Source organism: Leguminivora glycinivorella, chromosome 10, assembly GCF_023078275.1.
Source record: "Leguminivora glycinivorella isolate SPB_JAAS2020 chromosome 10, LegGlyc_1.1, whole genome shotgun sequence".
Lineage (NCBI taxonomy): Eukaryota > Metazoa > Arthropoda > Insecta > Lepidoptera > Tortricidae > Leguminivora > Leguminivora glycinivorella.
In genome coordinates this window covers 23,385,758-23,405,115 of record NC_062980.1, presented here as the reverse complement: position 1 = coordinate 23,405,115, position 19,358 = coordinate 23,385,758, and the positions used below count along the sequence as shown (strand labels likewise).

Below are 19,358 nucleotides of genomic sequence, written 5' to 3'. Positions count from 1 at the left end.
TACTTATTTATATTTTGGAACCTATCAAAACTGAGGAAGCTGTTGGTCCCCTATGGATGTCAAAATAAATTGAAAAAAACTTAAGCTTCGAGGTACGTTACAAAGACTTTTCGAATGACACTTCGTTTAAGTTAAACTCGCCTCATTCGATGACACGCTTAATTCGGTGAAACAACCAAAAATCGTCTTTCGGAATAGTGCTTCAAAGCTTGTATAACCGAATTAGGCGAGTTTACCCTATATGTAGATTTGTAGAAGTCGACTAAATAAGTATCTCAGCCCCAAGATAATATAATTTAAGTTTTAAAATCGTAACTCATCATTTTAACGTGCCTCTATACATACTTACTAGACCGCTAAAAGTCGCATGTGAGTTCCCGATGCACGATGCTCGATATTACAGTACTTACTCTGACTTTGATAAATTGGGTAGTTTCATAAAGTTACAATTTTTTCCGGAACTAGCTCTTAGCGTACAACTATCTACAAATCTCAACGAATGAGCAACTTTCTAGTCATTACATGTATGTATGCTGTAGATAATGAAATGATAATTGATAAGTCATGCCGCGTGTGCCTAGGTCTACTTTCTAGGTCTACATTACGACATTAGATAAGAATGTCTTGTTGTCACAAATATCCGGCTGCCACTAGATTCTGAGTATGAAACCAATTGAGCATTTAGTTTAGTAATTGGCACGTAGATGACTGAGAAGTGAGAATCTATTATATCAATTTCTATGTATTGACTGATAAAGATTGCACCATCTCTCTCGCTAATATCGTAATCCTTCAAAAGAATTCATATTGGAGGTGCAAGCACAAATTGCTCGCCCTTAGAGTTGATCAAAGGCGCCTAGCCTTCAGAGATAACATACACAAGAGAAATTTCGACGGGTACCTCGGCGGTCGGGGTGGTGTAGCGGTCGAACGTGTTAGAAATGCCGCCTAGTTTAATACAAAACATGGATTAATCATATACCTTTTGTCTCGTTATATTGATAATTCCTCATATCATGTAAGCGGCACGATGATGATGATGATGTATTTAAGCTAGATTCTGAACGTAACCCTAACTGACAGCGCTGTTCTCTGTGGTCGAGCTGTCAATTAAAAGAAGTTATCCCGCGCGCGTTTTATGGGAGTCAGGACAGTCGAGCGTTGTGTATTTATTTAACTTAATAAATGTATTAATCAAGACCTAGTGCGTTTTATTCTTTCAATTCAGAAGTGCGGTTTCAAACTTTCATGCTCACGCAGTATTTCGGTCAAATAAGTTGATTATCATACGAAGTTATCATTAGCGTCATGACGACGCGACGTTCCAAATAAACGCATTTACGCACTGTAAAATGCACTAAGTTTTGGTTAAATGCACTAAAGTCACGAAGTACTTAAATAGATTGATCAATATTCAATGAAGGTGTGATATCTATTGTCCAACCAGTAAGTACAATACTGTGTCTGAGGTAAGTTACATGCCTGAGTGCAGGTGTGTTGAAATGTGAAACTAATAATGAAATGTTTTACGCACTGACAAGTTCACAAATAAGATGATAATACAATCTGATCATTTATCTATGTATTGTACATTAAGTCCAGTAAAGAAATGCCTAATAAAAATGCTCATTTTGAAGCTGGTTTATATCAGTTTGTGGTGTGTTGATTGCCATGGGGTGTGATTTCTGTCAAACTTGCACTTTTATTACATCAAGTGCATGCACAACATGCATTATCAGTATTATAATACCACACTGGACTTATGGTTTGGCCGTGGTTTCTTGTGTTTATTTTCCAGATCAGAAATGATTGCTTTGACTCCTAGGAATGGAGATCATGTATCAGAGAAATGTTCATGTATTGTGGAACAAAATTTTGGATGAAACAAACAACATAAATATGGACATTATAGCCATCCCTTTCTAATGTGATATGGGTCTGCAAAGTAACATAGCGGTATGTATATAATATATTGATGCCAAAACAGGTAATACTGTGAGATAATTATTATGTTTTTAATTGAGAAATAATAATTATTTATATATTTTAAATTATAAATGTGTACTGAATAATTTGAAGAGGGTGCATTTAGTTGTGCCGTAGAGCTGGAATGATAGAAGTGTTCATAGTTGTGGTAAAGTCTCCGAGACTTATTCTTAATTTAAGTGTGAAATAAATGTGCTTGGCACCTTGAGGAGATGCTGAATTCCATAATAAATCATAATTAAGATGTATTTACAGAATTTTTAGAAAGTATTGAGGTAAGGAATATTAGTGTAGTTGTATGTTGCTGAAGTGAACCGGGTTATAATAAGTTTAAACTGCCACTTGCCTATCAACGGGGAAGTAATTGTATAACGGTTAAATATGAAAAATATTTATTTATATATGAGCAAATTTACATAATAACTATGCTAGCTTGTATCAAAAAAATAGGTCCGTGAGGCATTGTACAAAGGATGCTGGCGACCTTTCCTCGTTGTATTGCTGATATGTTGATTGAGTTGATTTCAAAAGATATCTGGTCAATTCTATTAATAATAAGAAATTCGTGACTGCACTGTTGTGTTGTGCCGCAGTGATATGACTTATATACCTAATAGTGATGTTAGACTACATTGAAGTTATTTATTTTTTTAAATAGAACTAAATTGAAGTTATGATCATTTTGTCAGGTTCCCATTTGAGTTTAATTGATCCATCACTCAGTACTTGTATTTACTAGTGTGATGTGAAGGGAAGATTGTATCTCGCTGGAAGTACAGTAGGTGTGTGATTTTGAATATTTTGAGATGATAGTTTAGATTGATTTGAAATCTAATGACTATTGGTTAGTTCCACAAGAGGAAACATGGCAAAATTTACAACTATGTTCAGCTGTTGAAAAGCTCATCGCAAATAAATTTATTAATACATAATGGAAATTAAATACTTCCATAACGTAGGAGATTTATGTTATCCAAGTATTATTATTGTTTTGTATGTGTTTGCCTATCTTATGTGTAGGTATTATAGACATTCATTATGATGGAATATTAACCTGTGCAACAAGTACAGCGCTAAGGAACTGCTCACTTTGATTGCATAAGAAGAATAATGAAAGAATTTACTACTGCCAGTACTAGATGTGATTACTGATTACGATTAGAGATAGGTACTATTTCATTTATTCAGTAAAACTGTTCTTAACGTTGGTAAGACATCAGGAAACGGGAGGCATTACTGGTCGTTCTTATTGATATGATAAAACATTTTATGCCTCGTTTTGCTGCAAGTGTTTCTCGCAAAAAAAAAAAAAAAAGTACCTAGTTATGAAATATAGTGCCTATAAAGTGGGTCAAATGTAAGTTATATGGTGTCTTGTAGTTGCGGAACTGCGTCGATTTAAATTCTATAGAGTATTCACATTCTATAAAGGACTTCTCAATTGCAATCTCACTGTGCGGACCCAGTGGTATGTTCTAATTTCATTTTTATAATGTTTTTACTTTGTCAACTAAAATTTGGAAACGATCCCAAGGTTAGTGTCTCATGACATAGGTACTAATTGAATATTTAGTCTCTTGTACTTTATTTAATGAGGGGTAACAGGATCAAATCATCAATATATAATGTAACTACTATTATATGAGTTTATATACCTACTAGATAGTATCGTAATAAGAAAAACCATTACAAATGCATACAGTTATACCTACTTGAGCTGGTTGGTAATCTGTCTTTGATAATTTTCAATGTTTGTTCGAAATTAAAATTTTAAGTAATTTACACCATTTCTTTTACGAAAATTTGCCAAAAATGGACGCTATATAGTGCTGGCGTCTAGACAAAATGCACAGGCATTTGTTTTAGATAGAATCAGGGGTCGGACACTGTTCTGGTAGGGCGAGTTCGGCTGGCATTGCTGCATAGCAATTGTTAGGGTTGACACAACTTGAAGTTCCCTCGTGTGCTTGCAATGCCACACATAAGACAATTAGGTGAATAAAATCTGAATGGTCTAATAGTCTTAGGTATATGGTACGGATAGTACCATGCACTACAAAAGGAAAATACAATGCGACGCGGAACTTCGGTTCTATGGGAATTTCTGTATGTAAATACTATTATTTATTCTGTGGTTGAAGAGTCAAGTTCTACATTAAAATTTACTTTTATTGTATAATATTACCAAATACCAAAAATTTGGAAAATACACTCAATTTAGTGATAATATTACAGCATGTTGACTTTTTAACATTGGAACTTGAAGTACCTATGTAAGAAGTTTTTGTCTAAAACGACAGCAATGAATATTACTATCACTGCACCTGACAAACCAAGGTCCCTTGCAGCATCTGTATTTGTGTCTGTCTATTTGTACGTTCCCGATAAACTCAGAAACTGTTACACGAATGTTTAAAATGCGGTGTTTACCTCTGATAGATTGATTTTTGAGATGTTTCGATGTATGACTTGTTAAGCTTTTATGTAAATTGGGAGTTTTAATTGGAAGCACTACTGAAGCCGTTTGAGACAACAAAACAATGTGCATGAGATTATCTCTCTTTCATTAGAAAATAAAGTTCACGATGTCAATGTCTGTTCTTAGGGTAAAATTAAACTGGTCATAACCTGCTAACCCTGGCCATGTAGTAACTGTCTGCCAGACGCTAATGTATTCAATTGTGAAATGCTCTTTAATTATTTTATATTTCTATAGCTTTTAACTGTTACTTATAGATATTTTTGGGTCAATATACAAAGTTTAGTGGAAAGTAAATATATTGGAGTACTAATGATCCTGACTTTGGAATTTAGTACTTGTGTCCGGAAGACTAATTATAAAATAATTTTCACTTTCTAAACTACAGTACATGTCACATACTGTTCGTGACGCAACGCAAATGCTTAATTTTAATTCCAGCAAATGGTGATGCATTTCCCACCAATTTTAAAAGATAGATAAATGTATATTTTTGTACTTATATGTGTTCACAATCATAATTATGTTTGATAAATAACGTGTAAAATATTTATTGGTTTACATGTTGGATGCTGAATGTATATTATGTCCGAGAGCTGCGGTGACATGGTTGGAGAGCTTTGGTGGCATGGTTGGAGAGTTGCGGTGACATGGTTGGAGGCCGCTGCGTCCTGTGTGTACGTACGCGGTAGATGGAAGACAACTTGCCACCACTCCACGGCGGTTGGAGTGAGGCCGCTGCGTCCAGTGTGCGCACGCGGTGTTGAAGATGATTCGCTGGAGGCCGCTGCGTCCAGTGTGCGCACGCGGTGTTGAATCTTATTTTCGCTTGAGGCCGATACCCCCTGCGCGGGTACGCGGGTACAAGTAAGGGTCTCTGAGGCCGATAGCTCCCTGTGTGAGAACGCGGTAACAGAGATCACCAAATAGTCTGCTTGAGGCCGATAGCTCCCTGTGTGAGAACGCGGTAACAAGAGGCACCCCTACGCTTGCGTGAGACGGATGCTCCCTGTGCGAGTACGCCGTAACAAGCTCACCACACAGCCTGTGTCTGTGTACTTCATCGACAGCGCCAGTGGACAGCGTGGCGGCGGAGCTGCGACAGCTTTAAAACGGTGACTGTCAGGAGGCTGCGCAGGATCGGGACAGGTGGTGATCTCTCATTTCGTAGGCTGACTCATTTGGGATCACTGAGCGAAAATAGGTACGTGGTGGCATTATAAATATAATAGTACATATATTTTTACACCCTGTGCGTGTATCAGGATATAATATAGGACAACTAATGCTTGCATGAGACGGATACTCTCTGTGCGGGTACGCCGTAACAAGCTCACCATACAGCCTGTGTCTGTACATCTCAATTTACTAAAGTGAATTTCACATCTAGTGTGTGTATTGATATTATAAAAATAACAGTAGATATTTATATTGTTACTCCCTATGCATGTCTCAGGATATAATATAAGTTTAGCGGTCCAAATGTTTTGACGCCTTGTATTGTGTGCGTCGTGATATAATGATAACTGTGCATATACACCGTGTTTCACTTAACACTAAAAACCTGAAAACCGTTTGTTCAGAATCGAGAGTAGAATCGATTGAGCTATATCTTGATGGGGGTAATATTTTTATTTAAATTAGTATTATTAGTTATTTTTTATGTGCCTATTCTATTGTATTCATAATACAACATTGTGTACCTATATCGCATTGCTAGAGGTTGTTTACCTTTTTCAGTATTTGGAGGTATGTTTATCATAAGTTATAACAAAATAAACTCGTACCTAATTACAACCTTGTCATTTTGAACATTGGGTTTAAATTTGCTTACTGAGATTACCTGTCCAATTTGAAGCTGTGACAAAGCTTTAAAGTCTTTTACAGTGACATCGTAGCTGTCTATTGGTAAACCTTATGTCGTGCAGTAACGTACACAAATAAATAGTTTAATGGTTTATGATGGTAGTTAGCAATTATTTTATTGAGTGTAGAGCTAAAAGTCAAGTAGAGTAGAAAATTAAAAATTCAATTTAAGAAAAAATAACCATCAGATTAAAAAATGAATACTCTAGATGAGTTTAAAAAATAAAAAAATCTGTTGGGGTGTCTGAGGTTTTGAGTGGTACCGGAAACACGTTGTATATTATTTTGCACCGTTTGTGTGTATTTAATTATCCAACACTGTTGTAAACTTTCTGCCTTAAATTCACGCTAGTCGTTGAGTTGCAGGAAATCATCCACGCTACGGTACCATACTATACATACACCCCGTGCGTGTGTGGGTGTGGACGTGGGACACGTTATGTGATGACACAAGTTACCAGACACTTACTTTCTGTTTCCAAGTCCAACTCATTACATTTACTGACGGTAGTTTTGGGTGACCACGAGAGCATATATATTGTAGTGTGGCATACCCACGGTTCAGCGGCGGCATTGCGAGCAGCGACTAAGGCCCTCTTGCACCAACCACTTAACTCGGGGTTAGTGGGCTGTCATCTGTCAAATTCCATATAAAATGGTGCGTTAACCCTCGGGTTAACCCTTCATTTTCGTTGGTGCAAGTGGCCCTAAGTGTAGTAGGTGTTATTGGTTATAATTATAACCTTAAGCTTCACATTAGCTTGTGATGCAACAGTCTTACTCTTGTTATAGGTAGTAGGTACCTATATTGAAGTGTATGTTTACCTGACTATGCACTCGCTGTCCAAAGATGTAGATTTAGCAATTACAAAACTTATTTTTAAAATCAATATATAAATATGTGTTACGTAGATATAAACAATATTCATTCAGTACTTTCAGTAGTGATACTAGAAAACAATGTGAATTATGATATTCATTTTCCTCAAATTGCAACAATTTTTGTGTGTACCTATTGTAAGGCCGTAATGTTTATATGTACTACAACAAAATTCGTTCAACAGTGATTGTAATTTACCTAGAATAAGTAAGTATAACCAAAGACATATGTAACTCCGTATAGACAGCTACAGTCTAAGAAAATACGGAACCCTAAAAACGTACCTCAGAACCATTTAGAAATAGGTACGGTAGCCTAGATGGCGCTAATACTAATATTTGACATTTTAACACATATCAAGCTAAGAATATGGGCTAAATTGTCTAAACTGAGGTTTAGAAGTTTCAAGCTTGTGTAGAGAGATGGCAGTCTATGCACTGTGCTTACATAATATATTATGTTGACAGAACTCTATAATATTCGATCTTCTTCATTCATATTCATTCATATTATTTATGGCATTCATATCATTCTTTGGTATAACATTAGATCTACAAGGAAGTTGGCACAGCCTTCGGAAAACTAATACGTTGTTAGAGGTGTAATTGATTTCCAAAATAAACCAGCGAATGCTTCCACATAACACAAAACATTTAAATAAAATATGAATAACTAACTCAACGTAGTTTTCTGCTTCTTTACTTATTTTCGATATTACAAATTTAATAAATTTCATCTAAACTGTTAAACGTTTACATATTATTGTGTAAGGGTGTTACTGCTTTAACTGAAACAGATATTATTAATAAAATGTGATTTGAAAATTTAATAACGTGCAATAGGCTAGGCTATAAAATATTTTATGCAGTGCACCAAATAATTAGAAGAAATATATGGACAGTAATTATGTTTAAACATTATTTCTATTTAATAAGTCAAAGAAAAGATATAAAAAGTAAATGAATTGACCGTGACGTCACTCCTCAGTATTTCATAGTAATTCCACATTAGCAAATCGTTTTGACAGTTTTTAAAAAAGAAGCTGATTTGACTAGTAGGAAACTAGCCTATTCGAACAATATGGGTTGACCTTGGGATGTAGACCGTGACAGACTGATGCTGTTATACACCTTTTTGGATACGTCTTTCTAGGGTTGCATGTTGCTTAACTTGTTACTGTACTTTTGTTAAAATAAAAATAAAAAAATATTTTATTTTCTAAATTTGTTAACAAGTGTTAGCTATATGATTATGTACTTATACATCGGTAGTTGGATGAGGACATCCAGTCTATTACGGATGGCCGGAGACATTATGTATAAGTAAAATTGTTCTGTCTTTGTTTTATTAGAATCTTTGTCAAAATGTAAAAATATTTTTTTTATGCAGTGGAACTTTACTTAGGTACTCGAACCTTGACTTTTGATTTCGTGACACCTAGTTTTTGATTTGATTATGTTTTATTTTCGCTACCCGAAGGTTGTCTGGTAGAGGTCGCTCTTGAGCGATAATACCACCTGTTGTCTGCCTCTGTTTAAAATAATTTGTTTTGTCGCCACTATTTTTTTTCTGTAAGTATCTTTTGCGGAGGTGTGCCAATAAAGGCTAATACTATCTATATACCTTCATAAGACGAAGTCATCGTTAACACAAAATTACCCACTGGAAAATTATATTTTCTTGTGTCCAAAATTTCCACTGCATAATGCCAAAATTGTGTATGTTTATACCTACAGATTGCTAAGTCAACTTTTTTTTTTTGTCAGTGTTTTGCTAAAGGTGCACAAATATTAATAACTAATACTTGGCAATTCTTATAATAGCTGTAACCTATAAATGTATTAGGACTCTCTTATCATCATCATCCTCTTTGCGTTATCTTTTTTTGATATAAATTGTAAACGAATGACCTTAACTAGCAAAATGCAATTGATGATTATGATAATCTGTTAGTTTCTTAAGAAATATGTTTTTGTTTCTTATTTGCCTAGAGTCAGGCAAACAGCAGGATGGCCGATTGTTAGAAATGCCGCCTAGTTTAATACAAAACATGGATTAATCATATACCTTTTGTCTCGTTATATTGATAATTCCTCATATCATGTAAGCGGCACGATGATGATGATGATGTATTTAAGCTAGATTCTGAACGTAACCCTAACTGACAGCGCTGTTCTCTGTGGTCGAGCTGTCAATTAAAAAGAAGTTATCCCGCGCGCGTTTTATGGGAGTCAGGACAGTCGAGCGTTGTGTATTTATTTAACTTAATAAATGTATTAATCAAGACCTAGTGCGTTTTATTCTTTCAGTATCCGATCCCTGCAAAGAACAAACTGCAAATGTCCAACACCATACAACACAAATGCCTCACAGCCTTCGTCGTGCTTGTTCCATTATCAGATGTACTACTGGATCCCAAGCCGGTGGTATTATACGCGATTTAATCCGTTTCCATAGTTTTATTTCATGAGTTTTTTTTTTTTTTTTTTTTTTTTTTGTTTCAACTCGGTTCGCTCATTTATTTGATATAAAACTTAATTAAATCTAAAAACCTAAATACATAACCCTAAAACTAAAAATGGTAGAATAAATTATATTTAACAAACACATCATACGTCAAACAACCCACCACGAGTCATTCCAGGTGCAAAGGTTCCCAAGACGCTAGCTGCATTTCCGCGCTGGACCGCGATCGATAACCTCTGCACCAGGAATGACCCGGAGCGGGGATCGAGCCCCCTCTCCCTCAGCCGACTCCCGATCTCCAAAAAGAAGGCCTGAGCCTCCGAGCACCAACACCCAGTGGTCTCCACCGCGAGTGGAACAAACAAGTAACCCCCCAAGCACGAATATTTTTCGCGTTTTTTAATAGCAGCCGTCTCAGCAGCTGCCCCCGCTAAATTCACCGTGCGAGTGACATGGGAAGCAGCAAAAGTGCTGACGCATGTGGCGTCCCATAGCAGGCACTTTCCTCTCTCCCACGGCACTAAGGTCAATCCATCCGGCCTCTTGCCATCCGACCGACTAAGCCCCGGAGGCTCGAGCACACAAGGCACATTTGCTGAAACGAGCGCCCTTCGAATTATGTCGTTTAGGGCATGATGGCGAGGAAACCTTCCAGCACTCCAGCAGCATTTCATGAGTAATATCATACTTGTTAGAGTTTTTAGCAGGACTTTTGTATTCGTTGATTATTTCAAGATATTTTTTGACCACTCCACCGCCCGCTCGTGTTTAAGATCCTTATTTGTGTAAGGTCTGAGTCTGAGTGCACGGTCCACGCTCATATTGTGCGTGCAGCGGGGCGGGTGTCAAACAAATGAAGCTCATACCAGTGTCCTGAGACTCCTGAGTCGACGCTGCATGTCCCGTCGAACGCCCCCTTCCGAGATTCCCTTCAGTCCCCGTAGCCGAATGGCATTTCTCCGACGCCAAACGAAAGCGATACGCCGCTGGCTCTGTCGCGCCAATACGCAAGCGCGATAGAGATAGATATCTACTAGCGCTTCGTTTCGTGAGCGTTTCGTGAGCGATTGTGCCATTCGGCTAGCCACCCAGCACACCTCGGATACTGGCGATCAAATATATGAAAGACGCGCGTTTCTAGCACACAGTCTAAGCGTGTAGGTGAACGCGTACTATGCTTGTAAGAGTGAAATATGAAAGTTCGACTGTTCGCGTTTTTGACAGACGGTAACTGTGAGGTAACCGAGAGGGGGTGGGCGGCACTTTGAGCGGGGAGCGGGAGTGGCCATACGTACGATAGTACTCTTTATTATACTGTGCCTTCAGTGTATAGTGTATTCCCTATCGTCCACTCCTGACTCAGGACAGTTGTATGAGCTTCAATTGTTTGATATGCACGCCGTACGCCCCGCCCGGCCCCTCACAACGCCCGAGCGTGCACTCAGACCTCACACTAACACTTAGTTAGTCAGGGTCAGATGAGGATAACGCATATTAAAAATATATCCTAACTTATTTCAATATACTCACTGCAATTTCCTTAGCGTGACCGTGCGATTGACGTTGAAACGAGTTCATGTGGCGTTCATGCCTGGCGTTCAAGTGTCCTTCATATATACAATACAATACAAATACTCTTTATTGCACACCTTGATCAATTACAACAATACAAAACAAAGAAGCAACACAAACAAAGGTAAACAGCAGGCGGTCTTATCGTTAAATCTGCAATAAGGACGAAATTCTGGTGGGATTTTAGATGAAAACGCCCTTAGTTCAATTCAAGAGTATAGATCCTTGTATAAAAGAAAGCCACAGCGAATAGCTACTAAAAACACACGTGTAGGTATGTAGGTACTACGAGTATATCGTATATGTATAAAATACACGGTGTGTAAATCTGATACGGGCGAAGTTCTTAACGGTGATTACTTAGCCACTCAATTGCTCTAAAATTTTCAAAAACTTGATATGTGTTAAAATTATCAAATATTAATATTAGCGCTATCTAGCCGTGAGGCAGCCAATGGTATGGTAGGTAGTGCCATCTAGATGACCTGACATTTTTGTTGATATTTTTAAATTATTGCCGGGGCCATAAGGCCAGAGGTCGCAGGTTCGAGTCCTGCCGGAGGTGGGAATTTTTCATTTTTCCTTTAATTTAAAAATGTGTAATATCGCTCGCAGACGTTACTGCATGATAAAAAAACAAATTTTTGTTGATGTTTCAGAAATATATTTTTATCTTAGACTTCATGTCTATACGGACTTATATTATTGTCTTTGTTTAGAGGTAAGTGATGTAAGAACATAAAGTAGTCAATATATTGCATGGTGTGATCGCAGTGGTTTGTTTGTTAATTCATTGGACGTAGAGGGAAACCCTCTCACTCACCTGATGGTTGATGACAAACACATAAACAAGTAGGTACACACTATATTAAATCAATAGTTATTTGTTATACAAGGGTGCAAAGTTGTATTTTAACGCCGAGTTTTTTAACACACGAGAAGTAAAATACATTTGCACCCGAGTGTAACAAAAAAAATTTCCCCTCACTATAGCGAGGAAAGTACAACGCAAAAAACGCGTTTATCACTGCTTCCAGTAGTTCCACAGGTGGAATCATCGTCATTACTAGATTCACTCACATTTTTTTTTAAAGCAGAAAAAAATTACTATATTCAAGGTCAAATTACTTTATCCGCTAGTGGATAAAATGCGTTTTTAGTCGCTTAGTAGTATTAAAGGACAAAACACGTGTTTCCGAGCTAGTGAGGGGAAAAGTACATTTTCTTGAAAATACGAGTGTAAGGGATTAAAACCTGACTAGAAAGGACATGGCCTGTCCATATTTGCAGAAACATAATATATATTATATGCCTTAAAGTTATATGTTTTTCATAGGGCCAAGTATTTTTTTGGTTACTTCTGTTGTTCTGCAATGCCAAAAAATAAGTAGGTAGAACAAACGAACTTCACAAACAGTTGAAACGCGTGGCGTCACATCATTGTCTCCTTTGATATTGAAATTTTCAGCTACTTACCTACGTAAGTAACTCGTGTGAACAACCGCAGTACGTACATAATATTATTAATATTATACAGACTAGGGAACAAATCAAATTATTTTATTGAATATTTTTCGATTCCGTCGGGTACCACCACCCGTCTAGTGGTGAAGACGTTAGCCGCGTAAGCTGAAGAACCGGGTTCGATTCCCGGCTCGGCCACCAGTGGGCCTTGTCGTTTTTTCTTTCGTGTATGATATCTATTTAAATTTATAATATTATACAGCGTGTGGATTCCATACGGGCGAATAATGTATCCAGTTATAGTATCTGATCATACGAGTCGTACCTATAGGATAATCTTTTTGTTAAAAAGTGTTATTAATTAAGAGTAATTATTTTTTTAAATCTGACCAAGCAGCAATTGTACGCCGTTTAACTTCATTTTACATGACTAAACGTCATGTAATGACGTTTCTTAGGTAGGTACGCTAATTGATGTAGACATAATACATTGCGTGCTGAATTATTATGTATTAAAAAAATATATCATAAAAAAAACATATAGTTAGGCTCCTTAGGTCCGATACTAATCGTTATTAACATATTCGCCCATATGGAATACACACGCTGTATGTACAGGTAAGTAGGTGCAAATTGACATCGTTATTGATAAGTTTGACGACCGGTCTGGCTTAGTTGGTAGTGACTCTGCCTGCTAAGCCGCGGTCCCGGGTTCGATTCCCGGTAAGGGCATTTATTTGTGTGATGAGCACAGATATTTGTTTCTGAGTCATGGATGTTTTCTATGTATATAAGTATGTATATTTATCTATTTAAGTATGTATATCGTCGCTTAGCACCCACAGTACAAGCTTTGCTTAGTTTGGGGCTAAGTTGATCTGTGTAAGGTGTCCCCATTTTTTTTTTTCGATATCGGAACATGATTGTGCCGCGAAAAATAGAAATTAAAAACCGGCCAAGAGCGTGTCGGGCCACGCTCAGTGTAGGGTTCCGTAGTTTTCCGTATTTTTCTCAAAAACTACTGAACCTATCAAGTTCAAAACAATTTTCCTAGAAAGTCTTTATAAAGTTCTACTTTTGTGATTTTTTCATATTTTTTAAACATATGGTTCAAAAGTTAGAGGGGGGGCACACTTTTTTTTCCTTTAGGAGCGGTTATTTCCGAAAATATGAATATTATAAAAAAACGACTTTAGTAAACCCTTATTCATTTTTAAATACCTATCCAACAATATATCACACGTTAGGGTTGCAATGGAAAAAAAAAGTCACTCTCCACTTTACGTGTAGGGGGGGTACTCTAATAAAACATTTTTTCCACTTTTTATTTTTGCACTTTGTCGGTGTCATTGATATACATATTGGTACCAAATTTCAGCTTTCTAGTGCTAACGGTCACTGAGATTATCCGCGGACGGACGGACGGACGGACGGACAGACAGACATGGCGAAACTATAAGGGTTGACTACGGAACCCTAAAAAGTGGCAACATCGTAGTAAATGACCGCGTAGTATATTAAATAAATAAAACAAAATTAAATAAACGAAACGAAATTAAATAATTAATTAACTTCCTGGTCATATCATATGCTTCGGCTGTTAAAAAATATCATAAGCTGCATCAAGGTCATATAAAACCACAATTATTGTCTTATTTCCTTAGGATAAGACACGTTTACATAAACAGTCGCCATCAGATATATCGAAGCTGCCAAGGTGCTCACAAATATCTAAACACACTTAAAGCCTTAAAAATAAAGGCTTGTTCATATATTTATGTGCACCAGGTGCCGTAGCCGTAGACGCGAAACGAAAACGAAACGCTGCGAAAGGTAGTCTGGCTCTGTCGCGCCAATACGCAAGAGCGATAGAGATAGATATCTACGAGCGTTTCGTTTCGTGAGCGTTTGTGCCATTCGGCTACGCACCCAGGGCCGCTGCGATATATTGGTGACTGTACATAATTATATATTTTTATTATTATTTTGTACGTCTATAAACGTCATTATTGACCTTCCATTCCTTGCAGCAATTCAATTAATTTGATAAAGCGGTGCCTAAAGATGAATGGAGCTTATGAAGCGTAAAAATGTGCCAAGTAAGTACATTTCACGCTATTGCCGCTAAGAAAGCATTATTTTTTACTACCTATTGTATTATACTTGTTAAGAATATTTTACTTATGACGCTTGTTGATTTCCATTTTTTTTACAATAGGTAGTAAAAAATAATGCTTTCTTAGCGGCAATAGCGTGCGACTTTCGATCCGGAGGTCGCGGGTTCGAACCCTGGCTCGTACCAATGAGTTTTACGGAACTTATGTGCGAAATGTCATATGATATTTGCCAGTCGCTTTTCGGTGAAGGAAAACATCGTGAAGAAACCGGACTAATTCCAATAAAGCCTAGTTACCCTTCGGGTTGGCAGTCGCTTTCTTAAAACTAGTGCCTACGCCAAATCTTGGAATTAGTTGTCAGAGCGGACCCCAGGCTCCCATGAGCCGTGGCAAATGCCGGGATAACGCAAGGAGGATGATGAGGTAGTAAAAAATAAAGTAATAATAAACTAATTTCGAATTTCACCTACATTGTGCGTCTGGCATTCAGGCAAGCCCAAGCATCAATGGCAGGATGATCGTTCGGAGGAAACACCAAATCAGGAGACGTGGAAATCGGCTGGAGATACCTTTGCTTAACAGTGAGACACTCCAATAAGCTCGGTAAAATTACCAGCATAACAATATATGAATATACTTATAAACATATCGTGCAGAAATAACTGCACAGCATACAATCCTATTAATCTCAAATCGTTGGCATTTTCAGTTATTTTAAAAGGCCTTGGCGACAACAAAATACAAATATTTTTTTCAGCAAATAGACCACAGGGGCACTTTTACACGTCGTATACAAAATGTTTAAAATTGAATTTAAATTAATATTAATATTACAGACTAGCTTTTGCCCGCGGCTTCGCTCGCGTTAAATTCGAAAATTGCGGAATGCTCCATACAAACTTCCACCCCCCGTTTTAAGGATGTGGGGGGTCAGAAAGAAACGAAAAGTAGCCTGTGTCACTCTCCATCCCTTCAAGTATTTCCACTTACATTTTCAGTTACCATGATCATCCCCGAACTTGGCCGTCACACTACACTCAAACATCAGATCCCAAAACAAATACTTCTTTCCTCTAAATCGGACCTTAAAGATCACTCTTACAGCCTATAATAACTGCAGCAAGTAAAGCGAAAGTAAAAACAGACGCGCACGCGCAGCCTTCGGTTCAGTTTGATCTCAAACAGTGCGCGCGCAAGTCGTCGTTACAATGGCGCGAGTTTAGTACGATTTTAAATTTCAAATTTGGAATTCGTGAAACTGTTCAACCAATCGTGTTTGTTTGTGACTGTGTTTTGTTTTTACTGATTGTTGACGGTAAGTGAGTTTAGACGATAACGTAGAGCGGATATTGCTTTCAGTTGACTTTTTGTTTTATATACATTGTAATATTATTAAAATAAGTTGAGAGGGGCAATTTTATGTGATGTCTAGAAAAAAATGGGTAGGTTACGTAATATAAAGAAAATTGGTATTTTTCTTCCGTTTTCTTCGTATTTATAAAAATCTATTGAGAAATACAACCAATTTTTTTTTATAAATAATTACTTCTAAATACGTATATGTATTGCGTGTTCTGTTATGTATTGTGTAGAAAAGAAAGAAAGACGGATTTTTTAATAATTTTCCACACAATCATGAATTTTCTCTTGAGAAAATATAACTAAGCATTCTAAGCAATGAATGATCTTTAAGTACCTAAGAAATTTCTCAATAAGTTACAGTTTACTTTATTTTTACTTTTACTCTCTTCGGTCGGCGTTTTATTTATCGCCACTCGTTTTGAACTTCCTTTTTTTTTCGCACTTGTATCGTAATTTTTTTTTTTTTACTAAAAACCATTTATTGGACAAAAATAACACTAAATATTTTACAACCAATTATCCGCAACGCAGGCTTCGTCATGAGGTGAGGTTACAGCCATAAATCGTAATATTTGTAATGTACTTATTCTCTAAGAAAAGTAGGATTTTTCCCTGGCGCTTTTCCAACTTATCCCAATAGGTCCTAGTTTGCCCCTAGGGTTGGAAGGGAAGTACGGATAGCAGACGCTTTAGTTTAACTTATTGTACCTACGCCAAATCCTGACTAGTAGCGTGACATGGCTTTTCGAGTAGCTGCGTCTTTTATGCATTTATGATTATGTACTTTACGTCAGTGCTAACAGATTCACCGACGCCATAGGTTATATCTCGCTACCATGCTTGCCCGCCTGGAATTATTTGTGGAGAAAATATGCGGAGATAAAACAAGGAAGAAGAAGGAAAAAAAGTGCGCTTAGAAAAATGTTCTATATTTTACTTATTTAAGTTGGTTAATAATGTTAAAATGACATTAGATCTCTCGATTAAAGCCTTGATTTTATTAAGGGTTCAATAATTTTAACTAGGCTGCTTGATTGCAACATTTTTTTTATTTAAATAATAACACCATGAACTTCAGTTCAAATTCACCCACGTTTCACCTCACTAGAAATCAGGACAAGTTCGCGCAAACACATACTCATATTTGACCAATCCTATACTTTAAACCAAAGGAAAAAGGTATACAATACAATCTCGCAGACATATGCACGTTTCTAGTCGACGCACGTATCTTCCTTCCGATTTGCGTGCTCTGCATACTGTCACCTGTTACTCAACAGGTAAATGTGACGTGTGTCCGTAGGTCACATAATGATGACGCTACTTCCAAGGGTTTACCGCTTTCAGGCCTGGGCATTTACGCGAAAAATGATTCAAAAACGTTTTTTTCTTAAATAGGTAAATTTAATGTTTTTCCTACTCAGAATCACGAGCAATTTCGATCCTACTAGGTAAAAAAAGCGTCCCAAATTTATTTTTTCCATTTCGTTACCATTTTTCTAACACTGTTACAGCGGTTACAAAGTGAAAAGTATGCAAAATAATAGAAAGTTTTGGGACCATTTTTTGTCTCTCGATTTTCATCCTAGATTGAAAGGGCTCGTGATTCTGAGTAGGAAAAACATAAAAATTACCCACCTTAACAAAATTGTGATTCCTCTCGCGCCTTCGCGTGGGGGAAAAGTGTCTAAAATTATCCTCCTATGGGAAAAACTTTACGTGTTCTAAACTGTGATGCGTCAGATGCATAATGATGACGTCGTAACCAAGGATTTACCCCTTACAAGAAACCTCTTTTAGGCCTTGGTCTTCTGGTGACTGTACCCACGTTGCATGTAACCTCATACTTTGAGGAAAATAGTAATCTATACGTACAGGTGTTCGTCATAAAATAATACGTGTCAGAAAACAAAGCATGGTTTTATGACTGTGGAGCGTTCACGTTTTGTCACTCGTTTAGTTGTTTTAGAATCGGTTGGATGATTTCAAAATTCCCCTATATCTTCCTCCCTACCCCTCGCTAAAAGAAGACGTAAAATCTTTATATCTTTCTGGTTATAAAATAGTACAGTCAAGTGTAAAAATATGGGTGTACACATCTTACTCAAAAATATGCATCTTATTCCGGTGTAATAAGAGCGTAGTACCTACCATGTTTATGAGACGATTATTTTACATATTTTTTCACTCGACTGTAAATTACGATACAAGTGCGGAAGAGAAGAAATTCGAAACGAATGGCGAATTTATAACCTAACCACAAAATTGAAATTTTGAAAAAACCCCCGACCGCGACATAATAGACCGATTTTCATGAAACATGGCTAAGAACACTCCCGACTAACTCAGCTTTCAGACAAAAAAAACTAAATCTAAATCGGTTCATCCGTTCGGGAGCTACGATGCCACAGACAGACAGACACACAGACAGACCGACAAACAGACAGACAGATAGACAGACACGTCAAACTTATAACACCCCGTCGTTTTTGCGTCGGGGGTCAAAAACACTACCGAAAGGAGTGTTTTATATCAACTCGACCTGACAAGAAATATATTATAAATATACCAGCTGGAAGAGATCCCTTAAAGGGATAAGCTCGCCTTTGTACATAACCATTATAATTATTCACTGTACTTGTAATTTGTTCTGTGCAATAAAGTATTTACTACTACTACTATTTGCGAACACCATAGGTACCTACTAGAGATGTGTCGTTCGCGAGTGAGTGATTTAAAAGAACTATATCTTATGACTGAACTCGTTCACTCTTCAACTCGGTAGCGATTCAACTCGCTCGTTTCGCTCAGTATCTCAGAGTTACTTGCGCGCTCTTTCCCACTCATGATTCGAATGAGCGGGCTGAACCAAAAGAGCGAAACGATGCAAATGTTTCGAATGACAGCTTCGGAGCGATTCGGAAGGATTCGGTTTGGCAATATGGCGGTATCGTATCTCACGATTCGCCATCTTGCTGCAAATAGTCTGACAGATTCACTGAGCGAAATGAGCGGAATGAGTGATATATATCACCGCGAGCGAAGGATATGAATCAATCTTTTCATATCAGTGAAGCGTTTTGCGCATCTCTAGTACCTACAACTCATCTACAGCCAGTGAAAAAACACCATATCTACTGAAATAGTATATTATAATGGTAACTTT

At 37.2% G+C, this 19,358-nt stretch overlaps 1 protein-coding gene across 1 annotated transcript in view; it reads left to right on the top strand.

Annotated features, from left to right (window-relative positions):
• The first annotated feature begins 16,016 nt into the window (after positions 1-16,016).
• Positions 16,017-19,358, top strand: part of LOC125230206 (cationic amino acid transporter 3) — a 60,047-nt gene continuing 56,705 nt past the window's right edge. Inside the window, exon 1 of the mRNA XM_048135290.1 lies at positions 16,017-16,145. The gene's annotated coding sequence lies outside the window, so the exon portion shown is untranslated. The remainder of the gene's footprint in view (positions 16,146-19,358) is intronic.